We start from the raw sequence: 19,192 nt of genomic DNA on the forward strand, positions 1-19,192 counted from the left end.
CTGATCTACGGCCTCTGACTGGACGACTGGACGCGGCGATGTGCGGTGAATCCTGTGCGACGAATCACGCGTTCGGCGGCGGAGCGGCCGCTCGTCGTCGGGTAATTATCTCCTGGACGCGTCCGGATGTTTCTTCGCGGCCTATAAATATGCATACGCGCGAACCGCCCGTAAAAATCAAGGTCCGCGTTTCGGGCGACTCTAGACGGCATTTTTTCGCCGCTTCGCCTCGCTCCGCTCCGCCGCGGTGGCGGCGAGTCACGCGGACGTCGCCCAAGCGCGATCTTCGCCGACCTCCGCCCGCGCTGTCGATGCGTTCGCGCGCGGGGACGGAAATGGAAGTGGGAAAACCTGCTTCTTCTTGGCGGCTGACGCCGCTTGCGCAAGGAGAGAAAAAATCCGCGGCTCTCTGTCGGATGCCGAGAGAACGCCGTCTATTGATCTCTCTCGTCCTCGTGATGAATCGCTCAGTCGCGAGTGATAAACCGTCGCGCGGCGATGAGATGGAGAAGAGAAGTCACACGCGTGACACGCTAAAGAAAACATCCTTCGGACCGCGCGAACGACTCCGCGCGTTCGCACATTTCCCGATTCGCCTTCTACTCCATATTGCACAATTGATTATTCGACGCGACGATCGATAAGGCCTAAATCGAGAAGCGGACTTTCACGTGGCTTTCGCCGGGGAGTCACGGTCTGTTAGAAAATCACTTTCAGGTATACCAATGTCGCCTCGAGCGCCGCTTGGGCGAGCGTGTAGCCGTTGCGCGCTTTTTCGCGCTCATTCGTAGCCAGCGCGGCTATCGTGTCTACTAGTTGTCTCGAGCTTATAATGAGCCCAGAAGCGGACACGCCAGAAGCCTGCGAGCACGGCGCCGTTCATGAGCAAGCGGCTCACGTGAGCCGCCATTGACCACGTGTCAATCGCCGGGGAGATAATCCGCGACAACGTTGACATTCAGTCCTAATATCGTTGTCGCGCAACGTCAGGGATATCAATGTTTTGCGAACGGTTCGCAACGACGTGGGCCGGCTTATCAACACGCCTCACGGCGAACACGTTCGCAAGTGAAACAAACACGAAAACGTCCCGGTGCCAGCGATATCCAATGACTTTCACGAGACTTTTTCTCATTTTCCTCGTGCGGAGCCGGTTTACTCGAGCAAAGCTAAATCGCTGTTATGAATAACTTCTTTGCAATGGCAAAGGAAAACCCAGACAGACACGCTGCGTCCTTCTCCAATTTCGTACGACCGCCTTCCCGAGCAGAAAGTTGTTAGGGCCATCCTCATGAAACGTAAGGCCCCGACAAGGCTGAAAGTAGGATGCTCTAAAAAGGAATGCCTCGTTATCACCATATTAGGCCTCGATATAGATCTTTTAGGGATACCTTAGATTTTACAAAGTAAGGCTTTGATAAGGAAAACTGATGAGGGTCTTAGAAGAATTTTTTAGGGATGCTCTAGACTTTACGAAATGACGTTTTAACATGGAAAACTGATGTGAGCCTTAGAAGGATCTTTTAAGGATGCTTTAGATATACAAAATCAAGGTTTGTTGTAGAAAATTAATAAAATCTGAAATGTGTAATAAAATTGTCATAGTTTAGGAGGTGTTGTTTTAGGAGGTACGTTCTATCTGGTTCTTTTAAAGATTTTTCAATTATATCGCAATTAAAAAAAACATTTACCAGTTTTATTAGCTGCCATATTCATTAGTCTCTTCCAAGGACTTTTCTAGGACTGCCTTCGTTTTGAAATGCAGCAAACTTTAGTAAAAACAGTAGCAGGATTTTTATGTCTAAAGAATGCTATATTTTATTGTAAAGTACACTACATTTTAAAAATTAAAAGATTCTTATATACTAACAAGGTTAAAAAAGAATAAAGAAATTACAGCCTAAATTTCTTGGAATGAAAAGAACGAATATTTCTACTCAAGCAATAATAAAAATATTTTTTTACAAGGCCCTGTTAATATTGCGTTATAAGACCCTGTTGATATTGCCTTGTAAGGCAATGTAAGGCCTTGCAAGGCCCTCATAATATTGCCTTATAAGGACCCGTTAAACCATTTATTACACATCTTGTAGGGCCCTTGTCTTTCTATCCGTACTAGGACTCGATTAATGTTAGGGAAAAATAATCAGGCCCTTATCAGAGCCCTATTAATTTTTCTACGCGGGTTCTTCAGGCGCCCCTTGGGCGTTAATTTAACGTTCACTCGGAAAATTCGTCCGGCGAGCCAACGACGAGAAAGCCGGTGACGAGCGAGAGATGTCTCTCTCGCTTGCATAAAAATATGGTCCTCTTCCGGAATCACCGCTCGGTGAATCCCGTCGGGCATTTAGCGGCGGAATCGGGCATATTGTATGGTAAAGATACGAGCGTCTGTTTGCATATAAAGAAGGAAGAAGTGGCACTACATCATGCTAGTCACGCGCGCGGCGAACGCGGACGTGCACGAAAGTTCGAGTCAGACCGCTCACAGGCCGGCCAGGAGCTCGCGAGGACTTCAGGCCGACCGGCGAAACGTCGTCCTTACGTCCTTGTGCTGCAGAAATTCCGAGGCTGACGCCTCATGTATCTCCAATGCAATGAGCGAGTAGTAAGAGAAGTAGACAGACAGAAAAAAAAGAAGATTGTGTCATCTCTATTATTTTCTAGATGCAACGTGCTAGGTTATTATTCGCAATTGTTTGACGAAGCGAGCCAAATTCGTTCATCTCGCTCGAGCACCGGCGACATGCTCGTCAGCGTCGTACCTAATGCGATTAATCTCCTCTCGCGCGACCAAATTTGGCAAACGCGCGCTTCTCTCTCTCTCTCTCTCTCTCTCACTTGACAGTCCTCGGGTCCGCTGTCCGCGTCGTGATGTTGCGGTCAGCGTCGTCATCGTATTCTCGGACTATGACGGCACCGTTCAAGTGCGAGCCGTCATTGTGACGTCCTGCGTGACGCACGTGTCGCCTGCACATCCGACGGACTCTATGACGAGAGTATATTTTTAAGATACATTCAGATTCACACGTACGCACACGTGCTGCGCACACATACAGACACATTCGCGCTCTCGGCGCGCGCTCGTTTTTTCCCGCGAATGTCTCCTGAGTCAGCGAGCAAGGTTGTCCGGGAAAGAGTTCATCCGCATTTCGACGAAGGATCGGAGATCCTTGCGGGAGAGCAAACGACGGGCGCGCTTATTTTGGGCCATTTCACCGGCCGGCTGATGACTCATCGGAAGAGATCCCTGGCATTATCAAGGTCGACATACGTCGTCCTTCGCATTACGAATTTTTAGGCGCCACCGCGTCGTCGTCGTGTTGTCGACAGAACTGACCGGGCGCAGTCTCTCCCCCCTCTCTCTCTCTCTCTCTCTTTTTTTTGTGCTTTTCTGCTGCATTCTCGGCCGGCCCGAAAAAGAGGAACGATAATATTGCTCGCACGCGGAGATTGATCGCGAGCGTGCTACCTGGGGTGAAAAGACGACCCTGAGGAATATTGCGTGTTGAGAACGAGGCGCTGTTGATTCTTTCTCTGCCTCTCCCCCCGTCGTCTTATCGTCACATTTATCTGTTGGCACATATATTTCCCGTGTAACATCGCGCACGACGGCGTTCAAACTCGTTCGGGACCATTTATTTCGTTTTACCTTTGTATTTACTTTCACCTCCTCTTGCTTCTCTCGCTCTTTCTTACTCTCTCTTTGTGCGCTTGACTCGAACTTCTCTATTCCGATAGCCTCGTAATTTTAGCGGTAACGTCCTCTGGGACGACAGTATAATTATCCATACTCATCTATCTGTCATCGGTTATTATTATTGTGCGCGGCGATCGAAATATTCAGCGTTGGCCGAACGACATTCAAACTCACGCGGCGAAGTTTGCTAGAGCGAATAACGTCGATAATAAACGAGGGTGTTCAATTCGGGGCGTTGGGTAAAAAAGGTCAACGAAAGAGCATGAGAGAGAGAGAGAGAGAGAGATTTTATCCGCTATTATTTGATCAATAGGGCTCGGCCGAACGCGGCGCGGTGACATTTCGCGGTTTTATCGGCGCGACGAATCTATGCGCGCGCGAACGGTAAAAGAGTTTATTATCGCGAGATCGCGGCGGATTATTAGCGGTTATCAAAAAGCCGTGGGAGAGCTCGAGCGCGCCAAGTTCGGAGGAGGAGAGATGCGATCTTGCCATTGTGTACCTTGCGGGCGGTCTTAACTCACGCTTATTAGCGGATGAATTTGGCGGGGAGCTGCGCCAGCGTCCCGTTAAATTAACTATCGCCGTGTCTAACCGTCTAGCATTGTGCTTACTATGATTGATATCAACCTCTCGATCTTGAATTTTCGACCGCGGTGCCTCGAGAGAATGAGCTTCGTGGGATGGAAGCGCGCGCGCGGATGGAAATCACGGGAGAAAATCAGCCGACGGATTTTCCTGCCGCGGCGCATCCTGGGAATCAGGTCGGAGCACGACACTTCAAGATCAGAGTGAAATCGTCACTTTCGACCTTTCAGCGCGGCTAGCCGCCGCTTTTCGCGCTTCTCGCGCCGGTCGCGGGTAATCGAGTTTAGCGTCTAATTGGAAATCGACGGCGTGGGCGTTTCGCGCGAAGCGCGCGACAAAATCGCGCTGCATATCGCAGCGCGCGCGCCACGACGTGAAAACGATCTTCGTGTGATCGTACGAAATGGATGGATGGATGGCATGCGATTATAGCGATTACGCAACCGTTATACAACTAAACGTTATACAACTAAAATTGTGTACACTGTAATAGCATAACGCTGTACGATTTTTCCACTTCCGCCTGTCTCGTGTCTCCTCCGTCCTGTACAACTATATTACGAACGAGAGCTGCGCGCGCTGTGATTAAGTTATTAGAGAAGAGACGCGCGCTTATTTGCGGTCGTCTCGCGAGATGCAGTCTCGTGTGTGTGTGTGTGTGTGTGTGTGTGATGCTTGTACTTTTTACAGATTATTAAACTCGCGCGAAACGGACGGACTCTCGTCGTTCGCGATGTAAAACTTTCTTTCTGACTTCTCTTTCCTGGAGACGAGAAGAGGACGGCTGTAAGGTAGGAAACTGAGGCGGGGGAGGGGGTTGTACTTTAAACAAGCAAACTACATTTCTTGTCGGACGTGTACGATCCATTGTTCGTCATCATCGTCGCCCACGCGTGGGCGCGTTGTACGCCTCGCGATTTTCCCGCGATTTTACGCGGAAGTGAGAAGACAATTTCGCCCGTGCGTCTTAACGAGCACCGCTGGGAAATGGGTCGCTTTGGTTAATTTCAAGATCACGGCGAAGGAAGATTGCTCCTTTTGCGCGCCATGTCGTGTTACGCTCTTTTAACCGAGACTTTATGTCTCCTTGTCCGGCCCGTAGAAACTGCGCGTTCGCATTTACGCGCGAGGACTTTGTGTAAGAAGCGAGGAGGATCAGGGTTTCACCTTCGTGCAAAGCGCTTCGCGAGTTTATACGCCCGCAAATCTCACGTAAGCTCGACATGAGCACGACAATGCATTCCGAATTTGAGTACTTTTGAGACACTTTGATTCAAAATATTAAGTTGAGAAAGAAGAATATATTGAATCAAGACAAAGATGCAAGTTGCCTTCTATATGGGATAGAAGTTTCATCAGGGTTAGGAAAGTTACTTTGTAAAAGTAGTCTAATTACAGTTACGGTTTTTGTCATTGGAAAAGTAACTAGTTACAGTTACAAGTTACTGACCTTCAAAAGTAACTTGTTGCGGGTGTAGTTATTTAGATAGTAATGAGTAACGTTATTTTTCAGTTACTTTTTTACAATAATTGTGCTATTATTTTAAATTTCGTGTGTAAATTCCTTCAATTTTATGTGAAAGTAGTTTGTTGATTATTATATTCCTCATATTGTATATAATTTTTACAAATTAGATTCATTAATTTAAATAAGCAATTCATATTTATTCTTTAAGACTATTAATAACAATTATAAGAAAGTGAATGAATTTGATGAGGATAATAAATACTAAAAATACTAAAAATAATCTTGACATCAAAAATTAGATTTATTCGTTAAAAAATATATTGATATTTTATAAATAAAGACTTACACTCCTATATGTTTTTTTAAATTTGCAGTTGAAGTTCTACTGGCATGAATAATTTTTTCGTCAGCGCAAATTTTGCAGAGAAATGCCCAGTTGTTCTCGTTTCCAAATTTTTGCAGTAACTTGAATATTTCTGCATATGCTGGCCATGGCATTTTACAATCCTTCTCCGAAAATTGAGATGTTTTATCCATTGCTTGAATTTTTATATGACTGAAACCAGTGTACTTCACACTAAACGCAGATTATGTTAACAAATTAGGACTGGCGACGCGCGACGGAAATGTCCAATAGACGTACAACTTTTTGGAAGAAATATAGATTGCGTTCGGAGAGAAGACTGTCAGTGCTATTGCCTTATTTTATTCTTGTTTTACATCTAATGAACGATAAAGATAGATGACGCAATAACGCGTTTTCCAAATGCCAAAGTAACTGTATGCTTATTGGATATCGAGCGTCGCGTTATCGTGTTGGTCTGCCAAAAACCCAAGTTTGAAATATATAAAGTAACTATTAAATTAGTTACTAGTTATCAAAGAAATGTGACTAAGTTAAGTTACAGTTATAGATGGAAAAAACGGAACGAAGTTAAGTTATAGTTACCAAAAAAAAATAACTGTAACTGTAACTTCGTTACAAGTAACTAGTTACTTCCCAAGCCTGAATTTCATCATATCACATCCTTGAAAAGAGGAGACATTCTTCCGTCGAAGAATGCGCAAGGATGAGCTTTCCTCAGTCCTTACGACGAGTATATTTCGAGATCGAGAGCCGAAAAGATTCTTCACTGAGAAGAACCGTCGCTCGAAAAAAGAAGATTAGACCGAGTAGTCGCTTCATCATTCAGCAGAGAATGGAATGGTCTTTTTCTACGTGCAGCGTTGCGCTCAGCGGCCGCCTCATCCGTCCGGGCGGCGTAAAAATCGCGCTCGACGTCAATAGCAATCGCGAACATCCGTGTTCGATGCTAAGCACTTTCGAAGGATCGTATGTCGAATCGTTTGAGCCTCGTAATGAACGGCCGGCCGAGCCGTAATAACGTGTTATATCTGGACGTTTCGACATGGACGATGACGAGCAGCTGAATCGTAATCGGTTCCAGTAATGAGTTTACCGTTCGTCGGCCGGCAATTAAAGCTGATTCATTAGTTTCGCCGTAAAACGTCGACGTTGGCCAGCTGACATTCTGTTGTTGTCGCGATTGGGACACATTACGGCGCCTGCTCTACTTGCGGATATTACCTTCGCGTCTCTCCGTACTTGTGTGTGTGTGTGTGTGTGTGTGTGTGTGTGCGTGCGTTACGTATGTGAGGCACGTCTGCCCGGGCGACTCGCGTGCAAGACGAGACGCGAAAATTTCTTTAAATTCGGAATTCCCGGTATAACTCGCGCGCGCACGGTAAGAATCGCGAGCTGATGCAACGCGCCGGCTAATCCTCAGTTGGCACAATTCGCCATGACGTGTCCTGCGATCGTAACTACACAGCGGAGCGTATACTTTGTATATTACACGTGAGCTGCAATAATCGAGACTTGGCGTACGCGTGCATCCGTTCTGACTCGATTCATGCTCGATTCTGACGTCGAGTCGGCGCGCGCGATTCCGTTCGCAGCGGAAATAGGAATGCTGCCCGGATTGCTATCGGCCGTTTTTAAACCTCGCTCCACGGGTCATGTGTTATTTCTTTCTTCTCGGAAATAACTGCGGCTCTCATTAATGAGCCAACATGACCATAAGTCGGTCTTGGTCTATCTTTACAACTTCAGTCAGTTCATCGGGCAGTTTTGTGCGCTCGAGCGCACAACTCTCTGTGTGTCGATATGTTTTCATTAGAATTATCCGACGCGCAGAGAAATATGTCGAGAGGAAAATCTTTCAGTTTTCGGCTTGACTGCCGTTAATGTTAACGTTTCAAGGAATGAATATTCGGATAAAGCTAATTTCAGAGACTTTCTTCAAGGATATCTTCTTGGATATTAAATGTGCGCACATATTTCTGTAAATATTTTTCTAACCGATAAAAACGTCGGTTTTTCATTCTAATAATATTTTAATTGGAGATTTTAATTTCAACTGGATTCGAAGTTGAGACTTGAAGTTTGATTAAATTCAAATAGGGAATCCCCGGGCGTCAGGGAGATCCGCTTTGCAAGTGAAAGAAGCAGAAAGAAATATCCGATTTCTCGCAGGAATCCGAAGCCGCGCGCGCGTTCCTCGCTGTCAGCGTCGCGACTTTCCTGCGGTTGATTTTCCCTTTTGCCGGCGGAATTAGAAATTCGAATTAAACATGGCCCGTTTCTGCTCCGCTCTTCATTACGAATTCCAGCGGCGCGTTGCCTGTATTTTTACACGTGCAACGACCTTCTGCCAGGAGGGGAGCACCCGGCGAAAGTGTCATTGCCGTGTCGGCTCTGCGCGTCGCCGTCTCCGCCGCTTTCCCCGTGATTTCCCGCGGAATTGCTCTCCTATTCATTTAACTCTCATATCGTTCTCATAAAGTCGGGAATTTGACGCGCGTCGGCGAGGAGAATCGTCTTGCCGTTTGACGCGCGGCTCCGGAGAGAAACCGCGATTCTTCACGGCCACTGTCGTTCCACGGCGGCAAATAACGCGCGACGTAATCGCCTAACCGTTCAGAAAATGCTTTCATTCCGCAAATCACGCTAATGGCACGTTTCTGCAAAGAGAAACAAACTTGACAAAGACGTTTCGCCGGAATTAATCCGGCAAAACGCCGCCTGGTGCAATCGCGAGTCGACGTTGATAAAATTGCACGTGCGTTCCCGAATAACACGGGCTACTTACATTACGGAAAATATTATCGACGTTACGTTTACGTTACGACGGGAACTCGCGGGGCTTTACGGGGAAACCTGCGCACCGCGTAACGTCGCAAAAATCCGCAGTCCAGAGAAAAAGCCGTTGCGTTAACCGCAGCAACGTCACGCTCCACGCTGAAGCATCGCGAGAGAGGAAGAAAGAGCGAGAGGAAGAGAGAGAGAGAGAGAGAGGATAGAGAGAGAGAGAGAGAGAGAGAAGAAACGCCGTTACCGGGGAAAATTGATTCATCATCGGCGTTCCGCTGGCGCGGCGGGATGGCGGTTAAACCAGTTATCGTCGCAAGGGCGATAAGTGTTATGCCGCACAAGAGGCAGAAGAAGCGCCATTGTGCGGGGATTCGGAGGGGAGCGGAGCTGTAACAGCGCGTGTCTCATAAATTTTCATTAGATTGCCTTATTTTCGAGCGTACGCCACTCTAGACTTTTTTGCGACGCGCTAATCAGCATAATAGCGTAACCGCGCGCGCGCTCGCTCGGAGCGTTCATCGTGGCGAACGGGGTCCGCGAGGAAACGCCGTCGTCGCCTTTCCCGCGCGGGAATTTGGCAAGTCGGACGAACGATCCCGCGTGATCGAACGCCGGGCGTCGATCGTTCTCGTCTCATTTTATCTTTCCTGATCCTTAGAGGCTACCATGAACGAAATTTCAGCCCGTGCGCGAATTTTGTTTCTCGGTCTTACCAAATGTCAAGTGCAATTCGCTACGAACAACAGCCCCTCTGCTTTTCGTCTAATATTCAGTAATTATAAAACATTTAATCGTATTATTTAACTTTAAATTTTCTTTATTTTTAACTTTATTTTTTATTTCTTATTTTCAAGATAAAAACTTTTAGCTTTATTTTGTTTTTTATTTTTAAAAATAAAAACTTTTAACTTTATTTTATTTTTTATTTTTTATATTTAAAATAAAAAAATACATATACTGGGATAAAATTTTTATTGACTCGATTTTCATAGTCATTGACATGATTTTCTCGGAATGGACGATAGGTTTTTTTTTTAAGGATTGTGGTACACTTCTCGTTTGTCTCGACCGCACGTTGTTGTCGTCGGTCGCCATCTTCGTCTTCAGTCCCGTTGGGCGAGATTGAATTTTTTTTCGCATCGTACCACCTGGCGAGTGACTCGCTGCGGCGGTAGTCACCTCGCGTCGTTTCGTAATACTCATTCGGTCGACGTTTTGTTGCTGACAAACAGAAGGCAACGCGCGTGCAATACTGAGGTGACACTTTGGGAGAAATACACGGTATGTGCGCGTTCCGAGATATTCCCGTCGCCAAAGGTCCTTTTTTGCGCATGTCCGCATCCGTGTCATGTTCGTAGCGTTACAGCCAGACGGGAACGGAAATGCTTCTGCATATCCGGACAATATTCGCGAATTTGTCGGGATTGTCGCGTCGGTGTCTTTGGACGCGCTCGTGACTCGAGCGGCGATATGGCCAAGTTTTCTCGAGATAAGCTTGCGGTAATTGTCTCAATTAGAGATGAACAGTAGAAAGAGAAGTGTAGAAGAGAAGCTGAATAAACGTGTACGAATCACACACGGAAATACATAACACACGGAAAATTCAAGGGGCGAAAGTTTCATGTCGTGTATAATTTGACAAGACGAAATCTTACCGACCTTTAACGTTATTGATATTCATGTTCTTTTTTTGTTGTAACTTGCGCACTGAAATTTCTCGTCTTAGACCGATTAACGCAAACTGTCTCTGCCGAAGCGGCCGCAATGACAGGTTTTTGAAAAAATATCTCGTGCGAGGAAGAAAAAGTTTGTTCGTTTCGTTATAAACGACTTGAAAAAATCTGAAATGCATCATTGTATAAGTTCGAGTCATTTCTATAAGAAATCTCGCTCACTCGCTTTGGTAGCTCTAATATTATTATAAATCGTCAATTGTAGACTACGACAAGATCTGCTTTCAATCCCGCGATACGTTCTTTGAACTACTTTTCGACGTCGCTCCATAACCGCGACCATAATCAAAACAATTGCTTGGAAAAATTTACAAACTATCCGTCACGCCTAAAGGGGGGAATTATATGCGGAAGGCCGTTTTCAAGGCTATTTTTACGAATCTTTTTAACAGAAAGGATAAGATCAATGAACTTGAAATTTTCACAGTGTATTCATTAATATTCAAGGTATAAAATAAATTTTATTGAATCACAAGAATCAATCCAATTTGTAATTATAGATAAAAATGCAGTTATCGAGTTTGCGAGCTGTCGAGCTCTATTGCTGTCGACATAATTCCGGGCCTCTCTCTCACTACTCTACAAACTAAAAACTGAGAAAGATTTTTGAAATGATGCCATTATAATCCGTACCAAAACGAAGGCAGTGAAGCCAGGTTTGGAAAAATAATGATTGTACAAAAAAAAGTATCGAAAATGAAACTTTTTTCAACTTGTGATCATTAAAAAAAAAATGAATAAAATGAAATATAACTGTATTCGAGATAGGGACGAAAACTACATGTCTACTGTATATTATGTAAAAATGTCAAGTTATTCGGTTCAGTAGTTTTTACGTAATCGTGTCAATAGTTTAAAAAAATGGCGTTTCCGGATAAATGCGTTTACAGTTTTATGTGTACTTTCCACATAGATAGTAACAAATTTATTTTATACTTTGGGCATTAATGAATACACTATGAAAATTTCAAATCCATTGATCCTCTCTACCGTTTCTGTTAAAAAAAATTCGTAAAAATAGCCCAAGTAAAAACGGCCTGCTCCGCATGTAATTCCCCCCTTAACCATTCTTATTAAAAAGAAAAAAAACGACGGACTCCCGTCAGCCACCGTTTAACCTTTTATATCCTGAATTATACTTAAGATTTAAATTAATTAAATTTTTATACAATTGTATAGCATATTGCAAACATAAGGAATAGGAAAATAAATCTTAGAATAATTTAATTATTTCAAGACGGTATTTATAAATACCGACAGAAGAGAATAGATAGAGAGTAGGGTAAGATATAGAAAAAAAGTTCAAGAACATATGAGCGTTTGTATAGAGCGGTACTTTTAAGTGCCGTCAGGATATAAAGAGTTAAACGAACAGCGCGAGCTGGAAGAAAAGCCATCAGCCACGGCTGTCGCCGCGAGATGGAATCTCAATCGGTGGGCAAGCCGAGGCAGAAGCCCGGCTCGCTCCCGGATCTCCGTGGATGAAATCAATTCCAGAACAAGTCAGCGCGCGCGCGCGAACGATTCGCGGCGCCGACTCATGCTCATGAAAAACGACGCGACGACTGAATCTCAAAGAGGCGGTCCGTCCTGTCCGGCCGTTACCGCTTCGCGATGGTATTATAATGGCTCAGCCAAATTCGACCTGGTCTGCCGGCCGGCGAGTATCTTGAGGCGCGGCCGAAAATCCACGATTTTCGCTTTCGGCGCGGCGTTCGCCCCGCGAGAATCGCCCCGCGATTCCATGGGAAGTTAGCATTCCGATGCCACAGTGTGAGGCCTTTCCAGTCATCGATACGCCCGCGAGAGTGCAACGAGTACACTCACGCCAATTGCAGCGGGCACACCATGTACCTTTCTTTATTTCTCCCGCGAGCCACGCCTAGCATTTGCCCCGTGGAGCATTCGCGCGCACCCTTCACCGCACGTACAACCGCACGTTGTACATAGCGCACACACGCCAGCGGAAACGTAGGCGAGGTGGAGAGAGAGAGAGAGAGAGAGAGAGAGAGAGGGAGAGAGAGGGAGAGAGGGAGAGAGAGAGAGAGAGAGAGAGAGAACGAGAGAGGGAGAAGGAGAGAGGGACTTCGGCATCGATATATCCCGCGTATCGCGATGGTATCGCGCCGGTATCGCGCGTTCGGACGTGCCCGAGCGCGCGGCGTTGAGATGCAAATCGAGCGACTTCGGCCAGTCGAGTTTCAGCCGGGTTCCCCGCATCGGTGCGAAAGCAAGAATTTTCAGCTTCGCTCGCGAGGCGGAGATCGGGCCCGATAATACGACCGGAAAGCGCGCAAACGAGAGCTATCGCGCGCCGGAATGCGTTATCATTAATACTCGCGCGCGCGCGCGCTCGTCCGCTCTCTCGTCCGCCCGCGGCAGAGGTATGAATAGCAATTAGCAATTAAGACGGTTTCGCTCGGTTTTATGTAACGGCGTGTGCCGCGCGCACACGGTGCTGTTTAATGATGTTTCGCTTGTGTTTCAGGAGAATCGAAAGCCTCCGTTTGCTCCGACAAGCGCGCGCGCGGGCGTCGCACGGCGCGATTTTGCTGTTGAAACGTTCGTCACGTTCGAGAATGTCACGATTAAACCTACCCGCCGTAATCCATCCATTCCCGCCGGAATCAGCGCTGGGCATTAAATCGAGTCTTGCTTGAGTAAAGTAATCGGCAGATCGGTAACGAAGATTAATCGATCGTCGCGTGTGTATAATTAAAGCCTGTTTGTTGACGCGAGATTAATCGGCGAATCGGCAGTCGGAATCAGTCGATTGCGAAATTCTTCGATCGACTGACGAAATCAAATGTTAATCGGACAGGTCAAGGCGATCGGTGGAAACGATCGTTGGATGTTAATTCTCATCGTTCCGATCGACCGAGATTTTAGTCGATTCATATCTTTATAGACCGATCTCGCAGACATCGAGCGGGTAAAAATAACATAATTTAACCCGCCCTCCCACCTGTTCATCGGGAAGACCCGCGATAGGATTGGATGGATCGGGTTGTTTTGACAACGAACGTCTGGTAATCTGATCCTGGTCGAGCATGAATCAACATGTCGGGTAATGGATTACATTTGCATAACCCTGAAAGTATCGAGTTTGTGCCAGGTGAGGCGAACGCAGCCGCTTTTCCGGCCGCGCTCTTGCTCAACGGTCGCTTTTTCGGCCGATTCGCTGTTTTCGCCTTCGCGCATGTTTCGTTGGCGCTCGAATATTCGAGCGATTTCCTCCGCGTTTTTACCTGCGACGCGGTTTGTCTGGTGGATTTATCGAAATACCGAGGCGCTCGGAAGACGTCCGCTCGTCGTCGAGAAGTGAGGCGCGCTGTAACTTTGGCTGACATATTAATGAAACAATAAATACCGTTTCGCCGCTCGTTGGCGCCGCAGAAGAAGCTTATCGGCATCGGTCGACACTAATTATCACATAAAAAACATTATCCTTCCCATTATCGACGGTCACCGCGACTTTGTTCTCAAAGGAGTGAATGGGTACGAACGAATGGGAGTGTTAACCTAAATGCAAAGATGACAGGAGCATTTCGGAATGTAGTCAGATCCATTTTCTGCTAGTGTATGTTAATTTCTCTTCTTTTTTTTATACATATATATATATATATATATATATAAATATATCGTTAAGATCAGCATATTTATACGACTCTAATTAAATTCTCGAGTCCACTGCCCGGCTCGATGTGGTCTTCATGTCTTCGTCCGAGTAAAAACGTCAACTTAAATCATACTCCCCACTGCACCCAAAAAAAAAATGGACGTTCGCCGAAAGCTCGCGCGCGCGACATAAGGACGTTTAGAGGAACGTAAGCAAAATGAGTCACCGGCTTCACTTTGAGCGGCGAAGTGCCTTCGTGGAAACGTACGTATGCGGCGATTTTATAAATAAACCGACGTTGCTTTTCATAAATCATCGATAGGAGAGGCACGATTGCATCGTAGAGTCGGGGCGCTCTCCCCGCCCTACCATGTGCTATTGTTATATCGAGGGAGTTCCAATTAACACCAGCCTGAGCTATAACGACTCGATTAACGCGATCTATTTCCATCGGAGCGATACCGGACGGAGTGACGGGTATCCTGAGAAGAAAGAAAAAATACGTTATGCAAAGACGAGAGAAAATGCTCATTTATTTCCTCAGCGGTTTCGCTCGACGTCCGTGAAAAGTACGAAATGCGTCATTGTACAGATTCGAGCAATTTTTACAGGGAATTGTAAATCGATCGTTTCCGCCGCCGCCGTCGCTTTGATGGCGTTTAACGGACGTTCCCACGACCCGGTCCTGATACCGCTCGCCGCATTTGAGCCAAAAGTCACCACAGTTGACAATCGTTCGCATTCCATTCCCGACAGCATTTTCCATGCACGTTCATAACCGGCCATAATGTTATACATATTTATTCCACGACCCACTGATCATGGCGCAGGATATTGCGGCAATGATCCCCATTTATCGCGCGCAGGAAATGTGACACGTCTATGTAGGGATATTTATATTTATATATATTATATCATTAAATTATATAATTATATAATTAAAGAATTAATTACTAGAGCTTATATATATATATAAGGTCTAGTAATTAATTCTTTCCAATTTTCAGCAATTTTCAATCTTTATTTAAAAATCACTAAAACAGGATTAATCAATGAAATATTTTCCGTTATCGATAATCTTACGCCATTTATTGAGCAGTTGCCGAATCCGATCACGATAGAAACTTGGTGGCTTTGAGGCTATAAAATCATCGATGAAATTTCGTACGTCGTAAACTATCGAGAAATGTGTATCAGACGTATGCGTGTTGCATCAACTGAAACAATTAAAAATCTGATGGACTCAAATCTGGAGAATACGCCGCGTGTGGGAGAACTTCCCAGCCCAAGTGTAAGATGGTTTCCTTTGTAGCTTCTGCTGTATGCAGTTTAGCATTGTGCAGCAGGATGACTTTACGGCTACCTTGTCCAGTAAATGGCCTTTTTCTCTCAATTGCATCGCTCAAGTGTATCAATTGTTCTAGTAAATCTCTGCTTTAATGGTCTTACCTGGTTCCAAGAGCTCATAATACAGCACACCCTTCTGGTCCCATCATGTACAGAGAAGAACTTTTTTTCAGAAACTTTTATGAGTTTTTGCCGTCGACGTTGTCGATTGATTAAGGTCTACACATGATTTTTTACGTTTAGGATTTTTATATATAATCCATTTTTCGTCACCAATTACAATTTTGTGTAAAAAATCGTTTTTTGTTGTCTGGCAAGCAAAGCAACACATGTAATCAATCGATGATCTTTGTTGTCAATGGTTAACTCGTGTGGAACCTACTTCTTTCTATATATTTCCCATACGATGTAAATGATCGCAAATAGCTTTCTGGCGTACTCTCAACCTTTCCACAAGTTCTTGTTGTGTTTGTGCCATATTTTCATTCCGTAGATTTTGCAACCTCCTCGTTTTCAAATTTTTTTGGCTGACCGGACGTGGTTGGTCATGAAGATCGAAGTTACTACTTCGAAAATGTTCAAACCAGTTTCGATACGTTTCGGTTTGACTGGTCACAGTATTTTCACCAGCGTTTTTGTTTAAATGAAATGCAAAATGCATCGCATATCGAATAGCTCTTTGTTGATAGCCATTGTGAACACTACTGATTATTTAATATTATGTGCATCAGACGCCAAGCCATATGTTATTTCAAATAGTTAAATGTCAACACTTTAAAACCGTAAAAAAGAGCGAGAGAATATTCCTATTTCAAATTTTGCTCTGAGCTATGTAAATTCCATCGGAAAAAATTAACTTTATATATATTAGGTATTTCATTTAATTTTGAGGGTTAATGATGAATGGAGTGTTCTTAATTTATTATTTAAATTATTTCAAAATATTTTCTACCGCTTGCTACAACTTTTTCCCATCTTCCTAGCAATAAGTGGATCCCACGGTAGAAAAAAGACTTTATAAGCAATCCGTTTATATTCCATCAACCTTCAAAATTAACTATCGTCAAAATTAAATATTAATACATTAGGTGTATGCAAAAGTTTTAGTCTTTTTTCAGCCTTCTAATGTAATAATTTTAAATTGAAATATCTTCCCGCTATTTTGTATTTTTCTAAAATTAATATCGAATTTTTTTAAACTCCATTCATTATGATTTATTGCATGTTGCAACCTTAAAAATAATAATTGATACAATGAGCGTCGAAAAACTTTATATTCGATACTGTATTCGATATAAATTCCAGCAAGGAAAAATTGCTGCTAAAGCGTGTGAATCCATTTGCTCTGTTTTTCAGGAAAATATCGTGTCGCATAATAGATGCAAATATTACTTTCGTCGTTTTAAAGACGATGATTTTCACATAAGTGATCGTCCGCGTGATCGCTGCGGAAGCTTGAGGCCGACAATTTGGAAGCGTTGTTGAATGAAAACTCAATCCAAACGCAAATAAAATTTGCAGAACAGCACGGAGTTGACCAAGTAACAGCCTCAAGGCGATTATATGAAATGGGAAAAATTTAGAAGCTTGGAAAATGGGTGTCGTATGAATTATCGCAAAGTAGCATTATTTGCCGGTAGTGCGTTTCATTGCTTTCCAGACAGCGTAAAAAAATTTTTTTGTCGGAAATTGTTACTGAAGATGAAAAATGGATTATATATGATAATCCTAAACGCAGACATTCGTGGATGGACTCCGCACAGCTTTCAACACTAATGGCAAAGCCAAATATTCACAGCAAAAAGGTCTTTTATGTGTGGGATGCAAAAAATATAATTTATTATAAGCTCCTTCAGCCGAGTGAAACGGTTAATGCAGAACACCACAATCGTCAAATTGAAGTCAAGTTGAATAATTTGGCGGGCAAAATTGAGGAGAAAAGACCATTTACTGGGCAAGGGAGTCGGAAAGCCATTTTGCTGCACAACAACGCTAGGCCGCACGTTGCTCGGACCACTCAGCAAACCATCATTAACTTGGTCTAGGAAGTTAATGATGGTTCGCTCAGTGGTCTGTGCAATGGATTCTTCCGCACGCGGCGTACTCTCCTTATTTGGCGCCCTTGGATTATCGCATATTCCGTCCGATGCAGCGCTCCTTAGCAGGACAGCGCTGGCAGAAATACGAAAATGACTCGATAAATTCTTTGCTTCCAAACTGATATCTTTCTTTCGCAAAGGAATCCATTATAGAGAATGAGGGAGAATATTTTTCAGATTGATTAGAATGAGCAAATAATATGAGGGAGAATATTTTCAGATTGATTAGAATGAGCAAATAAATGTTAAAAAAAAGGAGACTAAAACTTTTGCGTACACTTGGTATACATCAGCCCGCCGCGTAACTTCCTGAGGAATCAAACGCTTTTTTCCGAAATCTATTCTCGGTCGCCCGCGCAAGAACGAACGCGCAGCGAGGAGATGGCGGGCGCGCGAAATTGTGAGGGCAATCACGGATTGTGAGTCACATGTTTCCGACACATTGAGCCGAGAATAACCCACGCTAAGGCTATGACTCCGACAGACCGGCGCAAATAGACCTGTCGCGAGATCGCGAGGATTGCTGATGTGCATGCGTGTCGCATGTCGGGGGATCGTTCCCGTGATGCGCGCAGCTTTATCAATTAGCATTTATCTGGAGGGCAATCATTTCTGTGAGCGCGGGTCCTTTCAGTTTGGTGTAATCGTCGCGATGGATCGCCTCGAGGCGACGCGGGATTCAGCGCGGTCGAATTTCTTCCTTGGCGAATTTTATTGCGAGGCGCATGTCGCACACCCAGAAAAAGTATTTTATTTGTAAAGTGATTTTTCCCGTAGTCACATATTCTCTAAGCGAAGCCTTTTACAGAAAAAAGGATTCCTCTTTCGATAAAGCGATCAAAGTGAACCATTCATCTAAAATTTATTAGATATTATTTTGTTTTCCTCTTAAGAGGATTTCCTCTTATATCAATTAATTTTTCTGTTGTATGGAGAGGAATATGTTGATTTGAATGTCGGCTTCTTTTGTTCAGTCATGCTCTATCTCCAGACTGAACGAGAAAATAACCTCATGCATTGGAATATTTGGAACGCTTTTTAAAAAAGGTATGTGTGTTGCCATCACGAAGATGCATATAACGAAAATAATTTACCCATATTTGGTCATATATGGTTTATAATTTATTGCAAGAAGTTGAATAATATATTTTTTTTAACTATGTTTCACACAATTAATTATGATAAACATCTTTGTAGCTATGAGATCCATAACAAAACTGATTGAAATTTATTTGTTATGATGATTTTATTTTATTCGCGCCTACTTATTGTAGAGTTGGGACCAGAAATACATCTATATATATCTATCATTTTTCGTTATGCATTATAATAATTTTTTCAAATTAACTAGTATAATCAGTAAGAATAAAGTACGGTAAGAATAAATAATAATCCTCTTGAAAAAGAAGATTAAAGAATCTGCGTATAAGAGAAAATTTATATTAAAATCAAGAAGATTTGCATTATACGTATAACATATAATT

The 19,192-nt window shown here is 44.0% G+C and overlaps 1 protein-coding gene across 1 annotated transcript in view; it reads left to right on the forward strand.

Moving 5' to 3' along the window:
• Naa15-16 (N-alpha-acetyltransferase 15/16) overlaps positions 1–19,192 on the forward strand; it is a 52,302-nt gene that overhangs the window by 24,137 nt on the left and 8,973 nt on the right. The gene's annotated exons all lie outside the window — the stretch shown is intronic.

Source organism: Harpegnathos saltator, unplaced genomic scaffold, assembly GCF_003227715.2.
Source record: "Harpegnathos saltator strain DR-91 unplaced genomic scaffold, Hsal_v8.6 scaffold418, whole genome shotgun sequence".
Taxonomy (NCBI): domain Eukaryota; kingdom Metazoa; phylum Arthropoda; class Insecta; order Hymenoptera; family Formicidae; genus Harpegnathos; species Harpegnathos saltator.